This window comes from Protopterus annectens, chromosome 8.part0 (assembly GCF_019279795.1).
Source record: "Protopterus annectens isolate FY-2018-M chromosome 8.part0, PAN1.0, whole genome shotgun sequence".
NCBI lineage: Eukaryota > Metazoa > Chordata > Ceratodontiformes > Protopteridae > Protopterus > Protopterus annectens.
In genome coordinates, this window is record NC_056741.1 from 828196580 (window position 1) to 828223310 (window position 26731).

The following is a 26731-nucleotide window of genomic DNA, read 5'->3' on the forward strand; positions in this document are numbered from 1 at the left end:
ACATCTGTTATCTTTAAAAAGAAAAAAAAAGAAACACTGTAACCAGAACCAAAACGAACCGGACACTGAATGGACAGAAACGGGAGTACGAATATTGTACAAAATAGCCAAATTTAAGTCATTAGATTAGATAAATGTACCATTTTAGCGCTTTCATCTCCTAAGAGACTTCATCAGAAATGAAACCTAAACATAATTCAATTAACATTTAAATACTAAAAATCTTATGATATCACATTTAGTTAAATTGTCAATTTAAAAAGATATTAACACACAAAAATATTTTTTTAAATAAACAAACACAATACTTTAACATAAAACAATTACGTAAAAACCACCCAAAAACAACTTAATAAACTACTTTTAAATATAAATAAATATGGAAACCTTATTGTGTTTGAAGGTTTTTGTTGTTGCAACTATATAATGTTAGCTTTTTCATGCAACATAGCTTCCTCCTCCAACAGCTTCGGCACCGTTGGAGCCGGTGCTGGTGGAACCTGTGGAGGTGTTAGGGGTCGGGCCCGACCCTTGCTCCAACTCCGGCTCTTGGGTCGGAGTTCAGTACACGAACTTCTTCCTTCGGCCCTGGGGGGAGGCTTCAGGATTGATGCTTTCGGTCCCAAGTCTCCCTCTTGGTGCGTCTGTGGCGGGAGTGCTGTCCACTGTCGTGGCCACGGAAGTGGGACCCTCCCAGGATTCTGGTGGTCCCGCCTTCAGGGCTATGAGGAGTGCATTAGCCAAATCTTCCTTGGCTACCTCCACGGTTTCCCCAGCTCCTTCCCTGCATATGGAAACTGGGTCGTTGGCAGTCCCCCTGTCCTTAGACAGCGGAGCCCCCGGGCTTCAGGTTACCCCCGCTGGGGTTTCTCCCTCCTGGAGGTCCTTCTGAAGCCTCTTCGGAAGAACCCCCCAGGAAAAGATCGTGCAAGAGGAAGCACGTTGACTCCCCTGATGAGTCTCTGACATCTGACACTGATCTTGATGATGCAGAGGGGTCCCCTAAGTCATCCTCGGATGATGTCTCCTTTGCAGACATCCTGGAAGCCCTAAAACAACGAGGCGGCTGGCAGTCCAAACCTCCCTCTGCTGATGAGTCAGTGTTCCTGAAGGCCTTCGGGGCTCAGCCCTCCGCCTCCTGGGTGTCTCCGCCCTTCGACGAGCTCTTGGATTTGATCTGTCGAAGGGCGTGGGAACACCCAAACTCTGTGGAACCGGTGCCTGCTTGTCTGAACAAGTTCCTCTTGGCGCCCCCTGAGAAAGAGTTCCTAACTAAAGGTGTGGCTGTGGATGCTTTGGTGGTGGCATCTGCTACCCAGCAAGATGTAGCAGAGGCTTTGATGTCCGTCCATCCTCCTAATAAGGAGTCTAGGAGCATGGATCGGTACGGAAAGCGCACCCTCAGTTCAGCGGCCTTTACACTGAGGTCCTTGAACTACCTTACGCACTTTACCAGATTTCAGAGGGATCTGATTAAGGAGCTATCCGATACCCTCTTGGGTAACCTGCCTGAGGAGCTGGCCCAGACAGTTGGCTCTCAGCTGGCTACAATGTCGTCCATTTCGAACTCGTCCATGAGGCTCATTTCTTATGCGGCCGAAGGCGAGTAAGCGGCGGTACAGGCATTGCTCTACGGAGACAAGCCTGGCTCCGCCTGTGTCATTTCTGGAGGCCTTTAAGTCTTCATTTGCCGACGCCCTTTGATGGGTCCTCCCTGTTTGGACCCAAGGTAAAGGACACACTAACCCGCTGTGAACAGGAGGGTAAGACTTGACTGCCGTAGGGGCACGATTTTCCACTCCCTTTCGGCCTTATCCTAAGGCTAAAAGAGAAGGGAAAATGTGGTTCCGTGATCTCAGAAGCCTTACCCCTCTCAGCAGGAGGATTCCCCTTCCAGAGGCAGAGGAGGGGGAAATTCTTCCGGAAGACGCCGTCACAGAGGCGGCAGAGGCCCTCGCAACACTGGAGACCGCGAGTCCTTTCATGGCTCTTCAGCCTTTCATAGTCCCTGAGGGATTGCCCGGCTGTGCTGCTCGAGCCAGTCGGGGTCTCGAAGCACCTAAAGGCCTGGGAGGGTATCACTCAGGACCGATGGGTGCTTCGGATTATCGCCGGAGGTTACTCCATCCCATTCTCTCACCCCCCCTCAGTTCAAAAAAATCCCGGACCCGCCACCCAGTCAACGGGATACCGCAGCCTCAGAAGTTTCAAAGCTGCTGCAAAAAGGAGTCATCCAACCGGTCCCCACAGACCAGATCGGATTAGGGACTTACTCAAGATTCTTTTTGGTGCCAAAAAAGACCGGGGACTTGAGGCCCATTTTGGACCTCAGCATCCTAAACCATTCAGTCAGAAAGTCCAAGTTTTGAATGGTCACCCTACAAACCATTCTCCCATTGCTGGAGAAAGGTGTTTGGATGTGCTCCATAGATCTCAAGGACGCCTATTATCATATCATGGTACATCAAGCGTCCAGGAGACATCTGCGCTTCAGCCTAGGAGGCAGTCATTTTCAGTTCCATGCGCTGCCCTTTGGTCTCACCACAGCCCCCAGGGTGTTCACCAAGTGTTTGGCAGTCGTGACTGCTCACCTGAGAAGTCTAGGATTCCAGGTGTTTCCGTATCTAGACGACTGGCTCCTAACTGCCACCTCCAAGCATCTACTTCTGCAGAGCCTACAAGCCACTTTTTCACTGGGCAATTCCCTTGGAATCACCTTCAATTGGCCAAAGTCTGTGTTGCTGCCATCTCAATGAATAAGATTCATAGGGGTAGACATAGACTCAAACCAAATGCGGGTCTATCTACCTACAGACAGGATACAAACCATACAGGCTCAAGTTCGAGCCTTACTTCCCAGATCCAAAGCCCCAGCCAGAATGGTTCTGCAGCTATTGGGATCCATGTCCACCACGGTTCTTCTAGTCCCCTTGGCAAGGTTGCACATGAGAATTCTCCAGTGGCTTCTTTCAGCTCAGTGGTCCTTTCAGGAACTCCCCCTCAGTCACCTTGTATGGATCACGGAATCTTGCAGACGGGACCTTCGCTGGTGGCTAGTGCCCTCCAACTTGGATCAGGGACGACCCTTTGTTCTACCTCCTCCGGCCACTTTGACCACGGACGCCTCCCAGACGGGGTGGGGGGGGCATTCCCTGGGCAGGTCAGTCCAAGGCAAATGGCATCCGGAAGAGACTTTGCTTCATATCAATATCTTGGAAATGAGGGCAGTACTTCTGTCCCTTCAAGCCCTTCACGATTATCTCCCTCAGGGCGTAATTGCTGTTCACTCAGACAACATGTCAGTTGTTTGGTACCTGAACAAACAGGGAAGAACCAGATCCTATCCTCTTTGCAGAGAAGTCATGAGAGTTTGGGAATGGGCAGTCTCGACCAAACGCTTCCTAGTGGCTACTCACATACCGGGCAAGTCCAATGTGATAGCCGACAGATTGAGCAGGACCATCCTCTCTCCTCACGAATGGTCTCTGAATATGACAGTTGCAAGTCAGATTTTCAGCGAATGGGGAGTTCCGTGTTGCGACCTCTTCGCGACTCCTCTGAATGCGAAGTGCAAAGAATTCTTCTCCCTAGCCCCGGCTCCGGGGAAGAGCCCCATGGACGCTTTAGTCCATCCTTGGCCCACCGGCTTGCTTTATGCCTTCCCTCCAGTTCCTCTCCTTCCCAGAGTGATTCAAAAGGCATCCCTCTTGGGGAGCAAAATGATCTTAATTGCTCCTTACTGGCCTCGTCAAGTGTGGTTCCCCTATCTTCGGAAACATGCCCTGGAAGGTCCATGGTTCCTGGATCAGATCCCAGACCTACTGGTTCATCAGTCGGGACTATTCCACCAGTCCCTACACACCTTAAAATTGACGGCTTGGCTCCTCCTCTTCTGACGATAGTCAGGAGTCATACATTGGATCCAGATGTTGTACACATATTATCTTTGGCCCATAAGTCTGCTACAAAGAAACTGTATTCTAGCAAATGGAAAAGATTTGCTATTTGGGCTCAACTCCGGGACCTGGACCCCATTTCTGTTCCCGTGGCAGAAGTACTAAAATTTCTGACTTCTCTTTTCAATCAAGGCTCTTCAGTTTCTACCATCAAGGTACAATTGGCAGCAATTTCTAATTTTCACGAATCCATAGACCCACCTTTAATGAGCAACAGGTTGTGTAAGACCTTCTTGAAAGGTGCTGCTCTATTAAGACCTCCGATTTCTCATCCTGCACCTCCATGGGATCTCGATATAGTGTTACGCGCCTTGACTTCTTTCCCCTTTGAACCAGCAGCTACATGTGATCTAAAGTTTCTATCATGGAAGACAGCCTTTCTGGTGGCAATTACTTCTGCCAGAAGAGTTTCAGAGCTTCAAGCTTTGTCAGTAAAACCCCCATACTTGGTTTTTCACAAAGACAGAGTATCCCTCAGACCAAATCCTTCCTTTGTCCCCAAAGTTTGTTCTACTTTCTGCTTACAACAATCATTAGAGCTTTCAGTTTTTTTCCCAAAATACTCTAACAAAGTGGAGTTCATGTTCCACACACTAGATGTCCACAGACAGTTACGTTTTTATTTAGACAGGACCAAACAAACAAGGAAAACAGATCAGTTGTTTGTATCCTTTGCAGATAACAAATTGGGCAAAGCTGTCACAAAGGTCACTATTGCCAAATGGATCAGGGACTGTATTACTCAAGCTTATTTTTATTCTAACAAAGAGCTTACCACCTCTGTCAAGGCTCATTCTACAAGGGCTATGGCTACCTCGATAGCATTTCATTCTAAGCTTGCTATTAGTGACATTTGTGCTGCGGCTACATGGTCTTCCCCGCACACCTTCATTTCCCACTACAAATTAGATGTGGCATCTAGAGGACGAGCTTCATTTGGTTCCACAGTGCTCAGGAGTGTTTTCCAATGAGCCACCCGGGATTTAGGTGCTAGGGACACTGTCCCATCAGTACAGAATGTAGGCGAGATAGGATCACATAACATTTTTTAGTTATGTACTCACCTTAACTTCAGATGTTTGGGATCCATCTCGCCATTCTAATAACCACCCTCCTTCCCCCTTCCTTGGAGATCAGAGGATATCAGAAGGTCCGAATCCTGTTGTTTCATCTTGAAACATCTAACAATGTTATATAATCAAGTTGTGCATGTGTGCATGAATGCGGACAAACAAGATCTGGGGGATTAGTGGTGGTGCATCCTGGGATAAAGATAGCTCAGCCAATAAGAGGCCTCGCTCTATAGCATAAGCGTGCCGAGTCAGAGCCGAGGGATCGGCTCCGAACCCCATCAGTACAGAATGTAGGCGAGATGGATCCCAAACATCTGAAGTTATGGTGAGTACATAACTAAAAGTTCCATGTGTTCTTGCTGGGTGGCTACAACCTCAATCATGGTAAATGTCTGCTGCTGCTGTTGTTGGGCAGGTGCCACCAGGCTCAGGAGCAGCTCCTCTACTCTGGTGAGGGGGGATGGATGTTAACTCCACCACCCGTTGCAGGCTGTTGTCTCCATACATCAGAAGCATGCTGACGGACATGTCTAAGTAGATCACTGCAGTGGTGGCGTACCTGCTCATATGTCCGGTTATACAGGCCTACCTCATTTAGCCTCCGGACAACATCTTGCCACATTGCAGTACGCTTCTGCTGGTCTTGGCTGGTGCTGGAGAATATTAGGCTGTAGTGCTAAATCATACAGCTGGTAAGAATCTCATCTTCAACACTACTGTAGCTAGGATTTCTACGGTGTGCCATGTTCCCTGGAAGACATAAAGAAAAGATATGTATGAGCAAGTCATATGGCACATTTAACAGTATACAGTACAGATATCACTGACCTGCCATATATAGCAACCTATTAGCTGACTGAGATTAAACACTTTCAGTACCATTTATCAGTGCTCACCCCACAACTGCTTGAAAGTGCCTAGCATGCTCTATATAATAAACCATATTCTGCACAGCAACAAAATAAAATCACTATATAAGACTATACAAGAGTACCTGGCACACTGTATGCAACACAATGCACCACCTAACCACAGCAGATATAAATCAAGCCAATGCATAAAGAAATATGTCATCCATCACAATATTTGTAAGGTCAAGTTACAGTATTACCGTTATACCAAGCAACGAAAACGTGTACAGCACTTAAACAACCAAATAACCTCTCCAAAGTGCAGTAGCCCAAAGGAACACTCGATGCTGCTTAAAAACTTTTAATATCACACAAAGATAAGCACGTGCTTATCTTTGTGTGATATTAAAAGTTTTTAAGCAGCATCGAGTGTTCCTTTGGGCTACTGCACTTTGGGGAGGTTATTACCGTTATACCACACAACTTGTTGATGGCAAACCCGTGGCCAAAATATGTGCACAATTGTGAATATAGGTGGCATACTGCTGTAGTAAACTATACATTTTTCTAGATGCGCAGTTATATGTTGTAACACACATATGACAGAGGACATGTTACAGGCATACCCACACACACATCAGACATAATTACAAGACACAAAGGTATGGCAACACAGATAAGCTTCATGTGTGTACCATAAAGTACTGTGTGTCAGTACTTACAAAACCTTAAGCTTGAGGAATGTAATCTGTGATGACTACAGGGACCACACAAAACAGTGGTTCCAAGCAATGTGGACATACACCATACTTTGCTGTTTAGGCCCAGAGCTTCAAGTAGTAGCACAGTACATACAGGATTTGGATTCAACATCAGTACCAATCAATAAGCATACATGTAGTGCTTTAACCTCCAATGACACACCCCAGTTAACACCGAGGAACTACATCAGACTGTATGCCATAGTGCTTTATCTGCCTAGAAACAGCATACACAGCTTTTGCTGGGATCAAAGCAAGGACCCGTAATACCATGACAGAAACAGTTTCCCACTAAGCTATCCCACAAATACACATCTTTGACATATTCACCAACACATTGACCATCACACTCAGTCAACTTTACATAGACTCTATTGCAACAAGTAGATGTGGGTGTGTATGAGTATATATGACTCTCTCTCTGTGTATGTGTGTGTGTATATATATATATATATATATATATATATATATATATATATATATATATATATTCATGGTGGGAGTATCAATTATACAAAGGATGTGAGGTATACAGTAATGTAATAATATCGCACAGTCTTGTGAGAAATGCTTTGAAAGTGTTCACAGCCCAGGTAGCTTTAGCAGGCCTCACTGGCTGCAACATTGCAAACTGAACAAAACACCCACAGTGTTTAACCACCACATGTCATGTACCAGCACTGTATGCTGTCTTGTTTGTCACACACTAAAACCTACATACAAATATGCACATAACAACCTTCAACATATATATGTCCACCCTTCACAAACAGTTACAATATTTTCCTTGCTCTATGCACATATACAAATGTTAATATATATGACACATATATATCTCTCCATATGTGTGTGCCATACACACACAATGTTCACACTGTTGTAAGTCCCTGGACCTCACAACTGAACTGTTGAGCCTTGCTGCAACATGAACAGATGTCACATGTGAACACACAGTAACATTAGAGGGGGTATATATAGCTCTAAATGCTAGATTAGCATACTAGCCTGGTACAGCAGTTGCCAATGCTAAGCTACACTTTAATATGACTGTCATGCATGTGTTACTCTGTCACAACCATGTTTATATAAATGCGCTAATCCCTCAAACAGCCATTGGACACACTACTGTACAGAACACAGATAACATGGATCAGATGTTTGACATTTAATGCTGAGCTACACATTTCACAGTTATGTCCCACTGCCCACAGGTACACACTGAATTGTCCATGGCAGTAGTTAAGCAGGACATCTGTGCATAGATATGTACTGCTGCCACATATGAATGGTTCACATTATGTAGAGTACTCTTCAAAAACATCTACTACATGCCAGTAAATACATATCTGTTACATACCTTTCCTTTGTATGAGTTGGTATTATTTCTTTTTCCTTTTGCTTTTCACTGTCTCTCTCTGTCAGTCTTTGCAATAGAGTGATTGAGTTTGTTGGCAGCAGTTACAGCCTCCTTTTATAGGTATTTGCACATGTGCATGTGATGGCCTCTGCACCAATTGGTGGCCACCATTTGCTAATTGCATGCAGCCTGCTGTGTGGTAATTGCAGGAATCACTGTCATAGCAACCCAAAGCTATAAATTGCTAACTCAAGTAGGCGTGGTCCATTTCAGCTTTCCAAGATTAGGATCATGCTTGTTTGCTGTGGGCATCATTGTTTAAGGCAGAAGGTTGGTATAGTTCTATCTGAAGCCAGGGGTGTAGCCAGTGATTTAAATGTTGTACTCAGACCTGAATGTTGCTGCTTCCAGTACACACTTGTCAGTGTAGAATTGTACTCACCCCTCAAAATGCTAACCCAAGATACATGGGAGTATGTACTTTATTTTCTAATTGTACAATTAACTGCTCTACAAAACTAGTTATTGAGATGTATTCCTTTGGCACATGAATTGTTTGTGAACTGCTATACTGTGAATATTAATTTACTCACTTCTGAACAGTTTGTGCTTTTTTAGTGTTGATATTAGCACAGGCTGCTCAAGAAAACTGGACAAATTTCAGTACTGAGTATGTCTACCTACATCCTTGGTAGACCCTGAACACACAGGTATAGTCTACATTTGGGTAGGGGTGCAGAAGTACAGAGAGCATTATGTATTATTGTGTGAATTTTATCTTGCTAGACTTAAAGAGTTGCTGTGTACCTGTTAGTTTATCAAGGCAAGTGGTCTGTCTGCGTAGCTCCCAACTGTGGACATGTCCACATGGTAGCCAGAGGTTAGCCTGTTATTCTTTGTGCACCACACCAGTCCTTTCAGCACAGGAACAATGACATTGTTACAGTTGGTTGCTACCAGTACATGGCTACATCCTTTGGTATTTCAGTGTTGTACTCCTACATAAGGGTATGCTTCTGGAACACCTTCCAAAGCTATTTGCACAGTATGTAACAGCAGAAAAGCTGATATGCCTGTGTGTTTCTGCCTCTGCCAGGCCTCTCAAACACTCAGGTACATATTTGAACAGACTCAGGGAAAAGTAGGGAAAAGTGAGGTACACCTTTAGAACCACAGCATATGGATTAATACACCTTTTCTGAAGTACAAGCAGTGTCTAACTCTTACTTATTGTCATTATTCATTAAGTGTAATTCACCAACTTTCTGGCCAACATCAGTACTTTTCAGAGGGATTCAGAGGGACACAGCTAAAATTTGTTTCAAAATCAGGAACATCCCTGAAAATTAGGCACAGTTGGGAGGTATGGCCTCTGCCCTAATCAGATATGCCAGTGTTTGTCCTGCTATGATACTGTGTTGGGGTTGTAAAGTGCTGCTGTAACATTATTTCCTGCTAGAATGGCTGCTTCTCTTATCACAGTCATGTAATGCAATTCCACAACAACTGCTGGTAAAGATCCACAGAACAAGTTGTGTGTTATGGCATTCCTATTTTTCCTTTACATTCACTCACTCTGATGCATGATATATTTATTTCAGCACCAACTTGTTGTGTATCTACCGTGGCTTAGCAGTGCAGTGTGTACAAGGTCCTGGGTTCCAGACTGACAGAGGTGTTTTATTTTGCTGCTGAGCAGAAGGGCCCTCACATACAGAGTGACTAAGGCACTTTTAAGCAGTTGTAAGTGGGTTTGCGCAATGTTTACCAATGCTTAGCTAACCGCACACTAGCGCAAACCCGCTGACTACTGTTTAAAAGTGCTTACTCCTGCTAACCCCCGTGCTCATTTCTTTGAAAGAAAAGAAAATGGGGAGATAGGAAAGTGGTGAAAAAGGGGCACAAAGAGGGAAAGACAGTAGGGAAAACAGCTTGGGATGTGCAGGACGGGTGTAGGGAAGGTCCATAGCTGCCCATTTCTTTAACAGCAACAGCTCTGCATATGCAATAAATTTGGAGGGAAATATGAAACCTTCCAACCCTGAGAGAGGGGTGAGGACAACAAAGTATGTTGTATTGCCAATTAAATTACATTTTATGTGTCCAGCGGACATGTGTGCAAAATGGGCAGCTATGTATGGGGCGTATTTTTTTTTTTTTGGGAGCAGATTACCCTTTTTTATTTTCAAGTGAGAGTGGAATGTGGGGTAGGGGAAGTAGGTATATTTGGGGAGGTAGGTTGGGGAGGTAAACAGACAAGACAAACAAAACACATATGTGGAAGAATATGATACATGTGGTGGGTGAACACCATTGACGGGGAAGGATGTTTGGAAATCGCAAGCCCATGAGCCCACAGATGGCAACAGTGGAACTGAGATCCCCACCCATAGGCAGTCACCACTGCACCTTCACAGCCCAGAGGGTGGCTGTGCTGGGGGCTGCGTAGGAGGGGCAGGCTCACCTGTAAGTTGCACCACTTGTGCCTCAAGCTGGCATAGAGGATCAGCAACAGAACGCTCAATCTCTGTACGCACCACAGCCCGGACCGTTTGGAGAGTAATAGATGGCCCTCCTCTGTCCACGCTTGCACGGGGGGGATGAGCCCCATCCCCTGCAGCACTTCCACCTGAAGGTGGCACAGGGCCAATGGAGGAGGAGGTCCCAGGCTGGGCACTTGACCTGTTGGTGCCAGGTGCCATCGCCAGCTGAGGTAGGACAGGTGTGTCCGCTGGGACCGTTCTATGAAAATATGGGTTAGTAACAGTCAACAGCATTCCCAATTAGTTATAACAGCCTACAGAAGTATTCCCATTAACCCAGCACACCAGAGTTCCAACTGTTGAACAGCAAGCATAACACATGCATATATAGAACAACAGTGGACATTACAACAGCATGCAGGTTTAATTTATGGCAACAGGCCACCAATATTGTGGTATTTGAACAGGGCACATGCATCGAAATAAATGCAGATATTTATAAACCAATGGGACATATGTATGACGGATCCACACAGCCTACCAGTTTTTGCTATGCCTCGAGCCACATATCACTGTGTATGTTTAATTATTGCTAGATTGATTATTGCTAGTTCTTGATATGCCACTACCTCACTATATGCTGCTAATATTGTAACAATACAATATGCTTAAGAGCAGGCCTTGCTCACTGATTACTGGTATTACTGAACTTTTGTTAACCTATAAGTTGTTTATCAGCTTAAAAGATGTTTACCAGAATGTGGGGATTTCAAAGAGGAACTATATCACAAGGTTGTGAGCTAACTATTCTCTGAAAAAGGGAAGTAGGGCACAAGACCAGAAATTACGAGGCTTGTTTACAACTTAGGAAATGATCTGTAATTTTCTAAAATATTCCATCAACTCATAAAGACTATAAAAGCTCAAAGGCTAAAATAAAAATCATCATCCGGATTTGATCACAGCACCAGCCTGAACTGAGCTTAGAGACATTTCGCCAGTGTCAGCCTTGCCTTGACTGAACAGATAGCTGCACTGGATAGGATTTGAAGTTTCCCTATCAGTGGCAAAGATGATTTTGTTTATGCATATGCTTGTAAGTACATGATCTATTAGTTTTTCTGTTTATTTAGTATTAGCTTTACTGTTTATTTAAAAAAGTTTTGCTTAATAAATTGTTAAGTTTGAGCCTTGGTGTCTTGTCATTTCTACTCCTGTATTAACCTCAGATTTTAAAGTAACGGACTAGTTCACTTGGCGTAGTCGGCAGGATCTGGGGTTTACAGTGAAAATGTCACAACAACAACCAATGTTTTTTCCTTTAAAACACCTAGGCATAGGTAAGAAGGATGCCGCATCAGGCACCCCAAATAAGTTGGGCGTTGATACTACTTTGACAGCATTGTAGCAGTAAAACCAGGCTCTCTCACCACGAAACAGTTAAGAACGGCTAAATTGTTCAGCAAATAGTCCAATGTCACCAAAATAAATTCTTTTAGTAGATCAGCATCAGTTTCCAGTATAAACTTGACCATAGACCAGGATATATTCAGCAGAAGAGAACTTTTATTTAAATGTGAGCGCTTTCGCGTAGCAACTACTACGCTTCATCAGACAGTAACATTAACATTTAAAACTTCAGTTTATATAATAAAGAGTGGTAAAAAGGCGCCAAAATTAAAATAAGTAATTAGTTCATTAGAACAATTAATCCATTAGGCATAACAACATGATCAGACATTTTCCAAAAAGACCTTAGATTCAAGCAGTATCGTTCAAAGTCAGACAGTACTGTGTCATTTGTTATAACTTTGAATAATGTGAACGTATATAAACACAATTAGAACGAAATATTTATCAAATACATAGATAAATAAATAAATAAATAATGGATAAAACATTATGAATTCTGTGTGAAAATGTAAGATATATTTATTTATTAATAAAATTCTGTGATTTATAAAAATAGAGGTATTTTATAATGGGTACATAGATACATATATATAAAAATAAATGAATGGATAAATAAATAAATAAATAAATGGATGAACTGGCATGTATATAAATGAAGGATATGTAAATATGTGTATATATAAATATATAAATATGTATGTAAATACTGGTCAATTCATATATAGTTTATAGTTGTGCATGCTTTATAATATTAAATTGATATAATATAAAGTAAAATATATAGTGTGTAAAAATGTCTCTATCTAACTGTGAAACAACAACATCATATAGAGACATTTGGTGTATAAACTAAATTAAATGCATGACCAGAAACACCAAAAATAAAATATAATCTAAACTAATCAAAATCTTTTAAAATATATAAATATATATACATTTATATATTTATAAAATATATTTAAAATGTTTAAAATATATTTAAAAATGCATTTAAGATTGTGGGCTCAACATGGAAAATACATGTATATATATATATATATATATATATATAAACTTGTACAATTTATAATAGGATATTGAGAATAAATTAGTTATTAATTATAAAGTAAGTATTAATAATTCAAAATTATATAGTTATTCAACTGTTAAACTTATATTGTTAAATTAATTTATATGTAGGACACACTTGAATGATAAGAGAATACTAAATTAAGGAGATGAAATAATGTTTGATCCTTGTCTAGCTTCCAAAGCAGGCTTAATAGAGATGTGGCTGTTAATACCAGGGGGTATATGGGCAGCCAATCTCAAAATCCATTTCAGTTCTTTATTATTTAAGATCAGCATATTATCACCACCTCTTTTATTGTTTACAGTTATTTCTAGGACTCAAGTCAAAATGATGTAAAGGATATTCTAATATGTGTTTCGCCAAGGCATTCCAATTCATTTTTTCTTTTTATGTCATATAAATGCCCATATATCCTATCTTTCAGACATCTTTTAGTAAGTCCGACATAAAAAGCTTGGCATTTCTTGCATGTTGCAAGATAAATAAGGTTCTTTGTGCAGCAATTTTTCATTACTTTGACAGCATTATTTGGGAAGTGGGATCCTCTTGCTAAGGTATTAAGTCAAGTTTCACCCCCTCCTTCCCCAAAACCCTTGCAGGAAAGACCTAAGGCAGACCCTGATAGTCTAGCTAGAGCCTTATCGGAGCTAAAATTGAATGATAAGGGGAAAAAGGTGAAGGAAGGGGTGGGAGCAGCCGGATGGCTATTCTTTGAAGCCATTCAGGAATTAGATAGAGATGTAGAGAAACTAAAAGAAAAAGTTTTAGAATTAGAAGAGCAATGTAAAGAACATACACATACACATAGACTGGATAGAGATGCCTTGGAGAAGGCAAACATGGCACTTGTTAAAGTAGGGGAGGAAGCTGAACACTGGAAATCTAATTCAGTGACTCTAGCTACTCGAATAATTCAACAGCGTAGACAACGAAATGGGAGAAAACTACACCATCCACCCTCAAGGCCTCTGGTTCGTGCTTTGCTGTGTAAGGCAGAGTTTGATCCTGAGGAGTGGGAAGGTGATCTCCCCTCAATGGATGGGGGTGATAGTGATTTTGAAATAGTAAATTCTCCGTCAGTGGAGGCACGCCCAGTTATTGAGAAAAAGGGACAGTATACTGGGGGGACAGTGCCACAACAATGGGTTGAGGTGCGGAGTTATACTCAAGCTGAATTATTGAATATAATCCAAATCTATAAGCAAAGGCCAAGGGAAACTGTTTTAGCATGGTTTCTTCGGGTTTGGGACACAGGGGGAGAAGCGGTGTCTCTAAATGCTGAAGAGATGCACCAATGTGCATGTTTGGTGTTTCACCCACGTTTAAAGCAAATAGTAAACAATGTGAATCATGATGATCCCCAGGTGAATACACTGGTGGGTGGTTAGCTTCAGTTTTCCGCGCTACTTGGCCTGATGCTACAGCAGTAGCTGATTAACATAAGCCTTGGAAAACAATAGCAGAGGCAATACAGCAGTTAAGAGAAATGGCTATGTTGGCTACCGTTTACTCACTGAAATTGAGGAATGGAACATTAGTGCTTCCGAGAGGACCAGATGCACAAATTATGACTAGCAGTATGAGGAGCAAATTGATCAAAAACTCACCACAGTGGTGGAAAGGGCAGCTGATGGCTGCCCTGGCAGGCTGTGTAGGTCAGCAGATATGGGACGTAATAGCCACTCTAAATCAGATGGCAGAATTAGTAGAAGAAAAAGAACAGAGAAGAGCTAGAAAGGCAAATGCGGAAAAATCAAAAGATAAATCTGGAGAAAAAGTTACAAGAAAGCAAATGTTTCTGGATCTGTTAAGGTGGGGGGTTGAAGCTGCGGAAATAGATGGAATAGCTACTAAAGAATTATATAAAAAGTGAAAGCAAAAACAAAAAGAAAAAGGTTCAAGTTCTGAGAGTAAAATGCAAACACCTACAAAAAGTCCAACCAGAAGTACTACTGAAGGGAAGGTAGGATGGATTCAATTATATCCTGACATCCCTACTGATGAGGAGCTAGTACAGTGGCAAAAGGGGGAATTTAATGATGAGAGAGACTGGGGAGGAAAGGAATGGAGAACCCCGGTCGAAAAAACAGAGACAAATTGACTAGTAGGTGGGTCCCCAGTAGCTAGGGGTACAGTAAGAGCAATTACACCTGGGGACTGATGCCCTTACGTACCCCTTACCATTTTTTTGGAGGGGAGGGCCACAACATGTGATGGCTCTGGTAGACACAGGATCAGAAGTAACCATTTTTGCAGGCAACCCCTGTAGATTTCGTGAACAGTATGTAGAAATTGATGGTTATGGAGGGGCAAAGACACTAGGTACCAAAACCAAGATTAAGATAGCTTTTGGGGATGGTATTCCTATTTACATTGAAGCAGTAATAGCTCCAGTACCTGAACACATTTTAGGAATAGATGTGTTAAAGGGTAAAACTTTGGAAACCACTGTAGGGCCATTTAGGTTTAGAGTGCGGCATTGTTCAGTCAACGCAGTTAAGGCCATAGTTCGAGGCAATGCTAAGTGGGAACCACTTTATATTCCCACACCTAAAACAATAGTGAACATCGAACAATGTCATATCCCAGGTGGGCACGCTGAGATTACTGAGACGATCCAAGAACTGCTTCGGGTTGGCATACTTGAGCCAACAGTGAGTCCATTCAACAGTCCGGTGTGACCAGTAAAGAAACCTAATGGATCATGGCAAATGACTGTAGATTATCGAGGTCTGAACAAGGTGGCCCCACCTTTAGCGGCAGCTGTTCTAGACATTGTTACGATCGTGGAAAGATTGTCTTCATCTGCTGGACCATATCATGCAGTTTTGGACTTAGCAAATGCCTTCTTCTCCACTCCGATAGCAGAAGAAAGCAGAGCCCAATTTGCTTTTACCTGGGAGGGGAGGCAGTATACCTTCCAAGTGTTACCTCAGGGATATCTGCCTAGCCCTACCCTGTGTTATGGACTAGTGGCTAGAGACCTAGCCAAGTTGCAGCTGGACAAAGTGACTATTTTTCATTACATTGATGACATAATGATTACTGGAGAAAAATCTGATGTGGATATTGCACTAAAAACTGTAATTCAGCACTTTCAGAACAGAGGGTGGCTAAAAATGAGAATAAAACACAACAAGGGACATCAGTAAAATTCCTTGGTATTGAAATGGAGCGAAAAGGGAAATTCCTGCAGCAGCACTGGAGAGTATCCAGAAAATTGCAGTCCCAAAAACGAAACAGCAGGCACAGGCCTTTTTGGGAGCAATGGGCTTTTGGAGAGCATTTCTACCTCACCTCGGACTGATTTTGCGACCCATTCACTATGTAACTAGGAAAAAATGTGACTTTCAGTGGGGTCCCAAGCAACAAATGGCTTTTGAAGAAGCAAAAAAGGCTCTACAGCAGAGCATGGGGCTGGGCCCAGTCGATCCACAACAACCTTTTGTCCTTGAAGTAACAGTTGCCAATAATGTTATGTCTTGGGGGCTGTGGCAGAAGGATGTCATTGGGAAAAAGAGACCCTTGGGATTTTGGTCCAAATCCCTGACTGGAGTGCTGGTGAGATATAGCCCCCTTGAGCAGCAATGTACTAGCAGTGTACACAGCATTGATTCATGTGGAAGGAATAACTAAACAACAAACAGTGACAGTTAAGATAGACTACCCAATCCAGGGGTGGTTACGAGACAATACTTTGATGAAAACCCTGATAGCACAATCTTCGACTGTACAAAAGTGAAAGTGGTATTTACAGGAAAGGGCCAACATCGTGCCTGGAGTGTCTCAGGTACAACAATAGGTGGCTGGACTGATAATTCTGGATGATGCTGATGTGATGGAACAACAGCGACATGAGCTTCCAAAGTCTCCAATTACTGAAGCATTACCATTTGATAATTTAGATGCAGAAAAACAGAAATTTGCATGGTTTACTGATGGTTCTGCCAAAATTGGGTCAAATGGTAGGACCTGGACTGCAGTGGCTTATTGCCCATGAACAGAAACTGTGTTATTTGATGAAGGTACTGCCGGTTCAAATAATCAGGCAGAATTACGAGCTGTTGCCCTGGTCATCAATAGTTTATCACCTGGAGATGAAGCATACATCTATACTGACAGTTGGGCAGTCTTTAAGGGATTGACAACCTGGTTACCTGCCTGGCAGCAACAGGATTGGAACATCCATGGCAGACCTCTATGGGGAGGTTCAAAAGACTGGCAACGGATTTGGGAAAAAGCTCAACAATGCAAAATCAGTGTTGGACATGTAGATGCCCATGCATCACTTGTAACAAATGAAAGGAGGCATAACCAGCAGGTAGATAAGATGGCCACGGTACGTGTTGCTGAAGAGAAAGCCGAAAGTGCTAGTATGGCAAGATGGGCCCATGATCGAAGTGGGCATTTGGGAAGAGATGTGACAATAAAATGGGCACGAAGGCATGGTATGCAGTTGAATAAGAAAATAACTGCAGATGTTATAAAGCAGTGTAAAATCTGTCAAAGAAATAAACAAAAGCAACTGCAAGCAGAAGCATGTGGACACATTCACAGAGGCAGTCGTCCAGCACAAATTTGGCAAGTAGACTTTATTGGTCCTTTACCACTGGATCAATATCAGCAATACTGCCTGACTATGGTGGACACTTATTCAGGATTACTAATGGTGTCCCCATACAAAAAGGCAAACCAGCAAGCAGTGTTAAAAGGATTAAATAAATTATGTATAACATACGGGATTCCCACTGAAATCCAAAGTGACCAAGGCAGCCACCGGAGCAGAGGTTCAAGAATGGGCAAAGGAAAATGGAGTTCGATGGGTGCTGCATATCCCATATCATCCCCAAGCTGCTGGTTTAATTAAAAGGTATAATGGGCTCCTTAAAAAACAAATTCGAAAGAACACAAATGATGAAACGTTACGAGGCTGGGCAAAGGTATTAAAATTAGCTGTGAGTCAGCTGAATAATAGACCTCAAAAGCATCAAGGAACTCCCTTGCAAATGCATATGAATGACATTCGGTCCAACTGCTGTGTTTTAAAAATAGAAAAGCTGAATCCGAATGCCATATACCCTCTTTTGACAAATACTGATCAAACTCGATTCTGGCTATGTGCATTGACTGAACAAAGAGTGCCAGCACAAAATATAGTATTAGTTGAGACAGGTTAAAAACTCTTTCTCCCAGAGAATTGGCACTGGGGGCAAAAAGGGCTATTAGGAGAAAGTTGGGAGGTTTTTACATTATGAGAGCCAGAACGAGAAGTGATAGTAAAGGCTATCAATTTAGATAACAAGACACAAATTATTCAAAAAGGACAACCTTTAGTAGAAATTTGTATGCATCAAGATGCTGTTATTTTACTACAAGACTGTAATACTAAACCAAGCAAATGGCTGGAAACGAAAGTTATAGTGACCACACCCAATCAGCCAAATGAACATGGGACTGTAATTTGTGATGGACCTGGTGATACTGTTTTAGTATTACTTGATTCTGCTAAACAACCATTGTACTTTCCTCTCCATAGATTATTGCCACTGTTTGGGAAGGAGCCAACCTTTTCCAACGACAACACTTAGAAGGGCCATATGACTGTCTTGATCCTGTCCCTCTATTCGAAGGGGAAGATGTTGCAAATTTAACAGCTGACTGTGACTTTTATTGGAAATTGGGAGACCATCTATATGCAGTGACACCCAAGCCTGCCTTAACTTAAAACATCACTCAGACGGAAAACATTACAACTGTATGTAGACTAAACTGTGATAAACATCCTAAAAAATCTGTTTCCAACCCTTTTGGAGGTCTGTACCAAAGGCTGAACGAGTCGAGATTTCCTTTAGCCAAGTCTCCATTAGATTCCTCCTGCATAGCTGAATTTCAAAGGGAAAATGACACCGCGGAGACCCTATCACTGAATTTGGAGATATATGCCATAGACAATAGTTCAACTGTATTTAATGGTTTGGGACATGTGGTAAGATATACCAGAGGATGTAAAACTGTAAGTAGTGCTAGAGTTATACAACGTATTAAAATGATAGTTAACATGTCAGCAGTTAATATTACCACCAGGTATCCACATTGTAAAATTGTACAATTATGGCCGGTTGATTCTTTGCATATCAAATACAAACATTACAAATATAAAAAAAGTAAACGTGATGTTACAGGTATTCTTGGTACTGCACTAGGTGCAGTCGGAACAGGGATGGGATTTCTAAACAGTGTAAATATAGATACCCTACGTAGCAAATTGAGCCGTTTGGGCACTGACCTAAATATGGCCTTTAAGCTACTAGCAGACCATGATCCCGAGCTGGGACAGAAGACTGTAGACGGTATTTTAACTCAAACTGTCTTGTGGAGGTGGATTGAACATACAAATACATATACAGAACAGATTTTAAATAACCTCACAGCAGAAGTAAATCAGACTTTTTGTATCTTATCTCAGTTGGCTGCCAACCAGCAATATTTGCAATTCATTCAAACTTGGGGGGGCTAAAAAGACAGCCCATTGGCAAAAGGAACTGCAACTGTATCATTGGTTAAAGCCAATAGATTTTGCATGTAAAAATAAGTCTTGTATACTGATTTTTGACTATCTCGCTAGTAAGAAAGGGACAAAGCAGGTCTGTCCATTTGTTACATTGCCCTTGCAATTTGGAAATAATTGGTGGGTACCCCAAATCGAATCTACTTTGATTGATTATAATGATGTACCCGTTGGTGTGGCAGGTTGTGAAACCTGGCCCAGGGGTGGGTATGCATGATGGTGAAAAGGAATCCTCACCCATGCTTACATAATGGAACTGGGGAATGCACCTGACACAGGTATGTAGTACATGGTACAGACATCTACCAGCTAAATGATAACACTGTTTGTGTAATATCCTCCTGTAAGTTAGCCTGGAGCGATGGGATGATCACAACTGGTGGAGCATACTGTAAAAGTAATATCCATGCAATTATTGATTTTTGTACTGGAGAATTGATTAGACTGACTAGATGAATGGACATCACATTTAATGCTAGCATAGAACCATTACACACTTTTAAATGGCCATCTCTAGTCCACCCGGATTTTCAACAGATTAAGCAAAAAGGACAAACAGTGTTGCAACTTCTAAATAAAACACTAAATGATGCGCATCAAACAGTGATTAAAATGATTAAAGATAAAGGTACCATTGTAAAGATTGCAAATGAAATACAGGATATAACTGTTTCGCATTGGTATGATGTTTTTATGTGGTCATCTAAGGCTTCAGTGTGGTTTAATTTGTTATTGCATCCTTTACTTTTGACCACAATAATTTCTGTGTTATTTTGCATAATATCATGCTGCATTTATTGTAAAGTGATAAAAAGTTACAAATTGATGTTGTCAGTTTTAACTATTATAAGGGATACACAGCGTACGTTGCTCGATGCAAGGGGTGGCCTGTGACGGATCCACACAGCCTACCAGTTTTTGCTATGCCTCGAGCCACATATCACTGTGTATGTTTAATTATTGGTAGATTGATTATTGCTAGTTCCTTGATATGCCACTACCTCACTATATGCTGCTAATATTGTAACAATACAATATGCTTAAGAGCAGGCCTTGCTCACTGATTACTGGTATTACTGAACTTTTGTTAACCTATAAGTTGTTTATCAGCTTAAAAGATGTTTACCAGAATGTGGGGATTTCAAAGAGGAACTATATCACAAGGTTGTGAGCTAACTGTTCTCTGAAAAAGGGAAGTAGGGCACAAGACCAGATATTATGAGGCTTGTTTACAACTTAGGAAATGATCTGTAATTTTCTAAAATATTCCATCAACTCATGATGAGCCTGTAATGTCAGATTTTTCTACAATATTCCATCAAGTCATAAAGACTATAAAAGCTCAAAAGCTAAAATAAAAATCATCATCTGGATTTGATCACAGCACCAGCCTGAACTGAGCTTAGAGACATTTCGCCAGTGTCGGCCTTGCCTTGACTAAACAGATAGCCACACTGGATAGGATTTGAAGTTTCCCTATCAGTGGCAAAGATGATTTTGTTTATGCATATGCTTGTAAGTACATGATCTATTAGTTTTTCTGTTTATTTAGTATTAGCTTTACTGTTTATTTTAAAAAGTTTTGCTTAATAAATTGTTAAGTTTGAGCCTTGGTGTCTTGTGTCATTTCTACTCCTGTATTAACCTCAGATTTTAAAGTAACGGACTAGTTCAATATGTCCCAACAAATGTTTGAGATTAGACATGCCCATTGAGGTGTGGAATTGCATTTTTTATGCACATAATGTAGGGTGGAAAAAGATAGCTCCATTAACAACTTATATATCCTTCTAGTTTACACCACATTCCTATTAACTGCAGTTATATGTCCCCTACATGTATTATTACACTACCCAATTGTCCTTAAATTGTGAAATGGGTTTTGCTAGATCTTTATATACATGAGCTGTATCTGACATACAAACTGTCCGGGATGCAGATGATACTGCTACATATTTTGTGAGTGGCTCAGACACACTACTGCTGAGATGGTACACTGACAGCTCTACTTTCCTATAATTATCTAGATCTGTTCAGGTGAAATTATCAGTTGTATGTTAACAGCTCCCTACATTTCTGGCAGCACACTGACATTTCTGGGGAACACTATACCAAGCTACTCATGTGCCAGATTAACCTGTACATGCTGGGCATGAACCAACAGTTGAGGACTGTAAATATGCTTAAATGCTACTGGCACTCCCTTCATCCACTTTATATGGGCCTACCCAAGTGTGGGTTAACAGCGCTTAATACGACAGTGCTATTTCTATAATGCAAGAGTACAACAACATATCAAAGAAAATGACACAGACACACTCCAGGAATTATACCTTTATTAAGGACTTAACACACTTTTCTAGAGGCTCTCTCATTTATTTTATATAACAGTACATGCAGAATAATTATTAAAGAATTATACCTTTATTTATTGGGTTAAAACACCTTTTTTCAGGTTCTCTCATTTATTTTATATAACAGTACATGCAGAATAATTACTAACCTGCCTGGTGGTGCAGCCTTAGCAGCCTATCTGCATAGGCTTGCTGGTTCACAGCACGGACACCTGCAGCTGGGAAGTAAATGAAGTGATATTGAGACATACCTATCCATAGTATAGACTAGAATAGCAATTCTTACGTACTTAATTCCATGGCTACTTACTCAGTAGTGGGGCATTTTCCATCCCACGAGCCTCCTGGATCCAGTGGTCCAGTTGAGCCTCCTTGCGTCTCTTCAGGTGTCTGACCTGCTCACCAGTCTGAGGGACGCCTGTGGCACTGGTGAGTTCATGAGATAAGACTGTTCCAGGCTTCCGCTTTGTGTTGGGTGCCCTGGTACTGGCCCCGCAGGAGTCTATCCACATGATTATGGACAAGGAGCCAAACCATTATTTTTGACTCCTCAATGCCCCAGTGCTGTGCTGGAAATTGAGAGCCCTCTCCAGCACCGGCCATGCTGCCTGCAGATGGGAGCTACAGCCAGTTATGGCAAGTATTCCTGCCTATGGAGCTTAAATATGCCTCATTTCCCACACTTATTTGTGATTGGCCAGTTTTGAAAAAACTCAGCTGAAGGCACACCTGCTTAGCAATGGGTAAACTTCCATTGATATGTATGTGTGTGTTGAAAGTGCATGGTTGTGAAATGCTGTCATGGCTTAGTGGTTCAGTACTGTGATTATGGTGCACAGTATCCCAGGTTCGAGCCCTGTCATTGCTTTTTATTTTACTACTGGCCAGACCGGCTAGGAGGTGTGGCTGTGTTTAGCTAACTTTTCTCAACTTTTGCCGACGTTGCTCTACTGTGCTCTGTGTTGCTCGATGTTGCCCAACGTTGCTTGACGTTGCGCTGCTTAGCGTGGTGCGCAGCTATGCGCAAACATGTTCTGTTTGCGCTAGTTTACGTGATGCGCAGCTCTGCGCAAAGCCATTGTGCTAGTTAATGCAGTGCTCAGCTATGAGCAGTTACATTTAAATATGCTTAATACTGGTAAACTTTGCTTAGCAGTGCTTCACATTGCTTAAGATACGTTACTCATGCATCCAACAGTATGCATAACCATTGCACCTTCATATATATATATATATATATATATATATATATATATATATATATATAAAATTCGTTCACTACTACATAGACCATTTCATTGCTTTTTACAAAAACAGAAAATAGTGGGGGGAGTGGTGGGACTTGAACCGGGAATGCCTCCTCTTTGTGCGAAGGCTCTACCACTACGCTATTGCTATTTCGCTTAATTTGCATATAAGTTTCTTATTATCCTCTTCGGTCTCTAAACTGCTAACTGTAGCTAAGCAATGGGCAAACCCGCGCAGACACGTGCAAATATGGGCAGCTATATCGGAAATAATAAAAAAAAAAAAATTACATTTTTTAATTGTACAGGGGTTTAGAATGTGAGGGAGTGTAGTGTTGGGTATGTACACATTTGAGCGGACTCACTCATGTATGTAGACATTTCCCGAGTGTCAGACTTGCAGGGGCATGGATGTTTTGACTGCTCGGCAGTCCAACACGCCCCCTTCACTCATGCATGCTCCGTGTTAGCCTTAGAGTTGAGGCAGCGCACCCTCATTAATATGCATGGCACACTGCCGTCTTACTCTTAGACTGGCTCTTCCGTGTAAGACTGATCTAGTCTTACACGGAGGATTAGCGAATCCTGGGGTGTGTTGTTATTAATACCACACACAAGCCTGTCCTTTATCAACTCATTTCTCAAATCACCAAATCTGCATGTTTTAGCCTTGTTTTTCAAGTAGGTAATATATGTTCATAGGTTCATAGGTTAGTACTAAGCTAACTGCCCTTGCGAGCCATTTTAAGCCTAGCCAATTATCCCTTGTTAGACTCCAACCATGCACCTTGTGTTTGTAAGGCAAATACCTTAACCATTAGGCCACCCTCCCTACAGTTTCAGCAGGCTTTTGATCCCTTATGTAAAATAAGTGCCTTTCCATTGTAATATTAATTTGTGTGTTACACATTTCTCTAAATTTACATTTTGAGCACTCTGGGTCTTCCCTTGTTTCAGCCGGTATGACTGTGTGGTGGTCTTCCCCCTCCCCTGCAAACACAGCAGGTGCATACACAAATGAATGCTGTCTTTCAATGACTTCTGAACCAGCTAAATTAAGCAGAATAAATGTGTTGTACGTGCATCTTTGTCAGAAAAGGCAGCCTGTATGAAAATATCATATTCCTGCTCAAACACTGTCCAATTTTCTGCAATATTGTTATCAAACACAAGAGGTGTGGGTCTACAGAAACCTTCTGCCATGCCCACAGATTATATTAAAACACAATGCAAAATGGCCCTTGTAATTATGTACGAACATGCACATACACCAGGTACTTGTAATAATATTCAAATGCAGAATAAGCTCTTTGAAATACTGTTCTCTGCAAAATATGCTTTGAAACAACTATATTTTGCAAAATATTCTTTGAAATAACTTTATTTTGTGAAATAACTGCACTGTAATACTGCAAACACTTGCAAACACTTTGAAAACTTTGAATATTTTGAATAGCTTTAGTTAATGCAAAAAAGTAATTTCCCCTTTTTTGTATATTTTATGCCATGTGGATATTGTTTCAAACAATTTTGTAATTATTTCTAATACTTTTATCACTGTGTCACAGTACTGGACATTTCATTTAATAAGAAATTAGTTTTGAGCATGCTGAGTGCTTCGTTTTATATTTGTAACAAAATAAATAATTTAAGCAAGTTTTAGTGCCTGGAAGTTGTTTCTGATCTGTTTTGTGAGTTATTTGAGCAGTAGCGATGATCCACTCCTGTATATTCCTCCAACTTTAACCAGTTGTCTCATGGCTGTAACTCTGGATCCCATTCTGAAACCATGTCACTCTTTTTATGTGCATTAAGAAGACATTGAGACTTGGGTGTTTATTTAAGTAGTTTATTGTATCCAAATGCATCAGGATGGATAGCAGGAACATTGAACTTAAATGAACTGTCTAACTAACTGACTGACTACGTACTTGCATGCTCACACTCTGGCTGCTCACTCTAAATGGCACTGTTGCTTGCACATGCTCAGTACTTACATGCATGTAAATTACATGCATGTACTGACTAACTGGAAAGCTTCGTAAAGGTATGTCACACACACTGATCTACAGTGATCACCTACAAGATGAAGTTGGCAGGGGTCTCACACTGCAGCCTAGATTAATCCGGGAGTGTATTTTGCAAAACAGTACACTGCCTCCTGTATGCACAAATGTACATAACATCCTGATATTTTGAAAAAGACACTGCAAAGATAGCAAGCCATCTGAAATGGATAACCCTGTTGTCTGCAATGAGCGATGACTGGAGCTAGACACTTTGGACAATCCACTGCATCAAGAGTATTCACAAAGGATAAGGCACAGAACTGATAATACTATCCATACACATATACAACATTAAGAAACATCTGAAGTTTGAATGAATAGGGGTGTGATACACATCTTTAAATCTGGTGTTACCAGGAATTTGAAAGAGGAAGAATAGGTAACATATTATGAAGTGATATCATTTTGAATTTGAGCACTATCACAAATAAGTTTAGTAAAGAAAGGTCTGTAACTGGTCAACAAGCATTTTCTTTCTTTGCCACTAGGAATATTCCTGAATAAAAAACCTTCCCCACCTGGGAAGGAAGGAATAATTGGTTTTTATCACCCCTTGGGACAGCACATGATGGAGAACAGGTGCAAACAGAGTCTGATATGGAGGATGAGGAATGACCCACTGGAAGGGAGGAATTTCCTGCCACTGCCATGTGTAACCTTGATGAATGATCTTCAGAACATATTTGTCTGAAACATTTTGTTGTCAAACAGAAAAATGGAGATTTAGACTTTCTCGAAGAAGAAGAAGGGGCCAGAGTAGGAGTGGGTCTCAAGGTCTCTTGAATGGACATTCAGACTTGTTGGGCTGTCCTTAGGAGGTCTGATACTTTTTTGGAACACCCTTGCCTTTTGTTAAATGTCTGTTTTACCTGAATTCTGTTAAGACTGTTAGAATAGTTTTTGCCAATCTTGGATGAGGAAAAAGAAAATTCCTTGGATAATATGAAAAAGGAGTTCTGAAAAATCTTGATGCCTTGTATCAGTTTGCCTCTTATATCACACTTTTTGATCACCTCTGCAGCAGAGGGGCCAAACACTGAACCTCTGTCAAAAAAGATTTTAAAATCCCATTTTTATCATCTAGAAGGTTCTGAGAATGCAGCCATGCAAACTTCTTAAAACAGTACCAGTGGACATAGCCACAGAAGAAGTATCAACAGATTCCTACACACAGCAAACGATGAGTGGTGACCTGTGCAAGAGAAGAAATTGATTTATTTAAAGCAGATTTTTCTTCACAAAAAGAAACTACAGGTGACATTCTTCGTACTTAAACAGTTTGTCCAAACTAACTTTAACATATGAGCCTGACAATTCTGCAAATCTGATTTTCAGAATTTTGAAGTATATGTGGTGCAGCGGTAGCATTGTCGCCTCACAGCAAGAGGTTCTCCCATTCGATTTTCAGCTGGAGCGCCTTCTGTGTAGAGTCTGCATTTTCTCTCCACGGTCGACTGGTGTTCAAAAGACATGCGTGAATAGGCGTGCCTTCGTTGAAGGTTGGGTGTCGGGCTGGCACCTCAGCAC

At 41.5% G+C, this 26731-nt stretch overlaps 1 long non-coding RNA gene across 3 annotated transcripts in view; it reads left to right on the plus strand.

Annotated features, from left to right (window-relative positions):
- LOC122809080 overlaps positions 1–19377 on the plus strand; it is a 138720-nt gene extending 119343 nt beyond the window's left edge. For all 3 annotated transcript variants that reach the window (XR_006365857.1, XR_006365859.1, XR_006365858.1), the window contains one exon: positions 18503–19377. This is a non-coding gene — a long non-coding RNA (uncharacterized LOC122809080). The remainder of the gene's footprint in view (positions 1–18502) is intronic.
- Positions 19378–26731: the final 7354 nt, after the last annotated feature.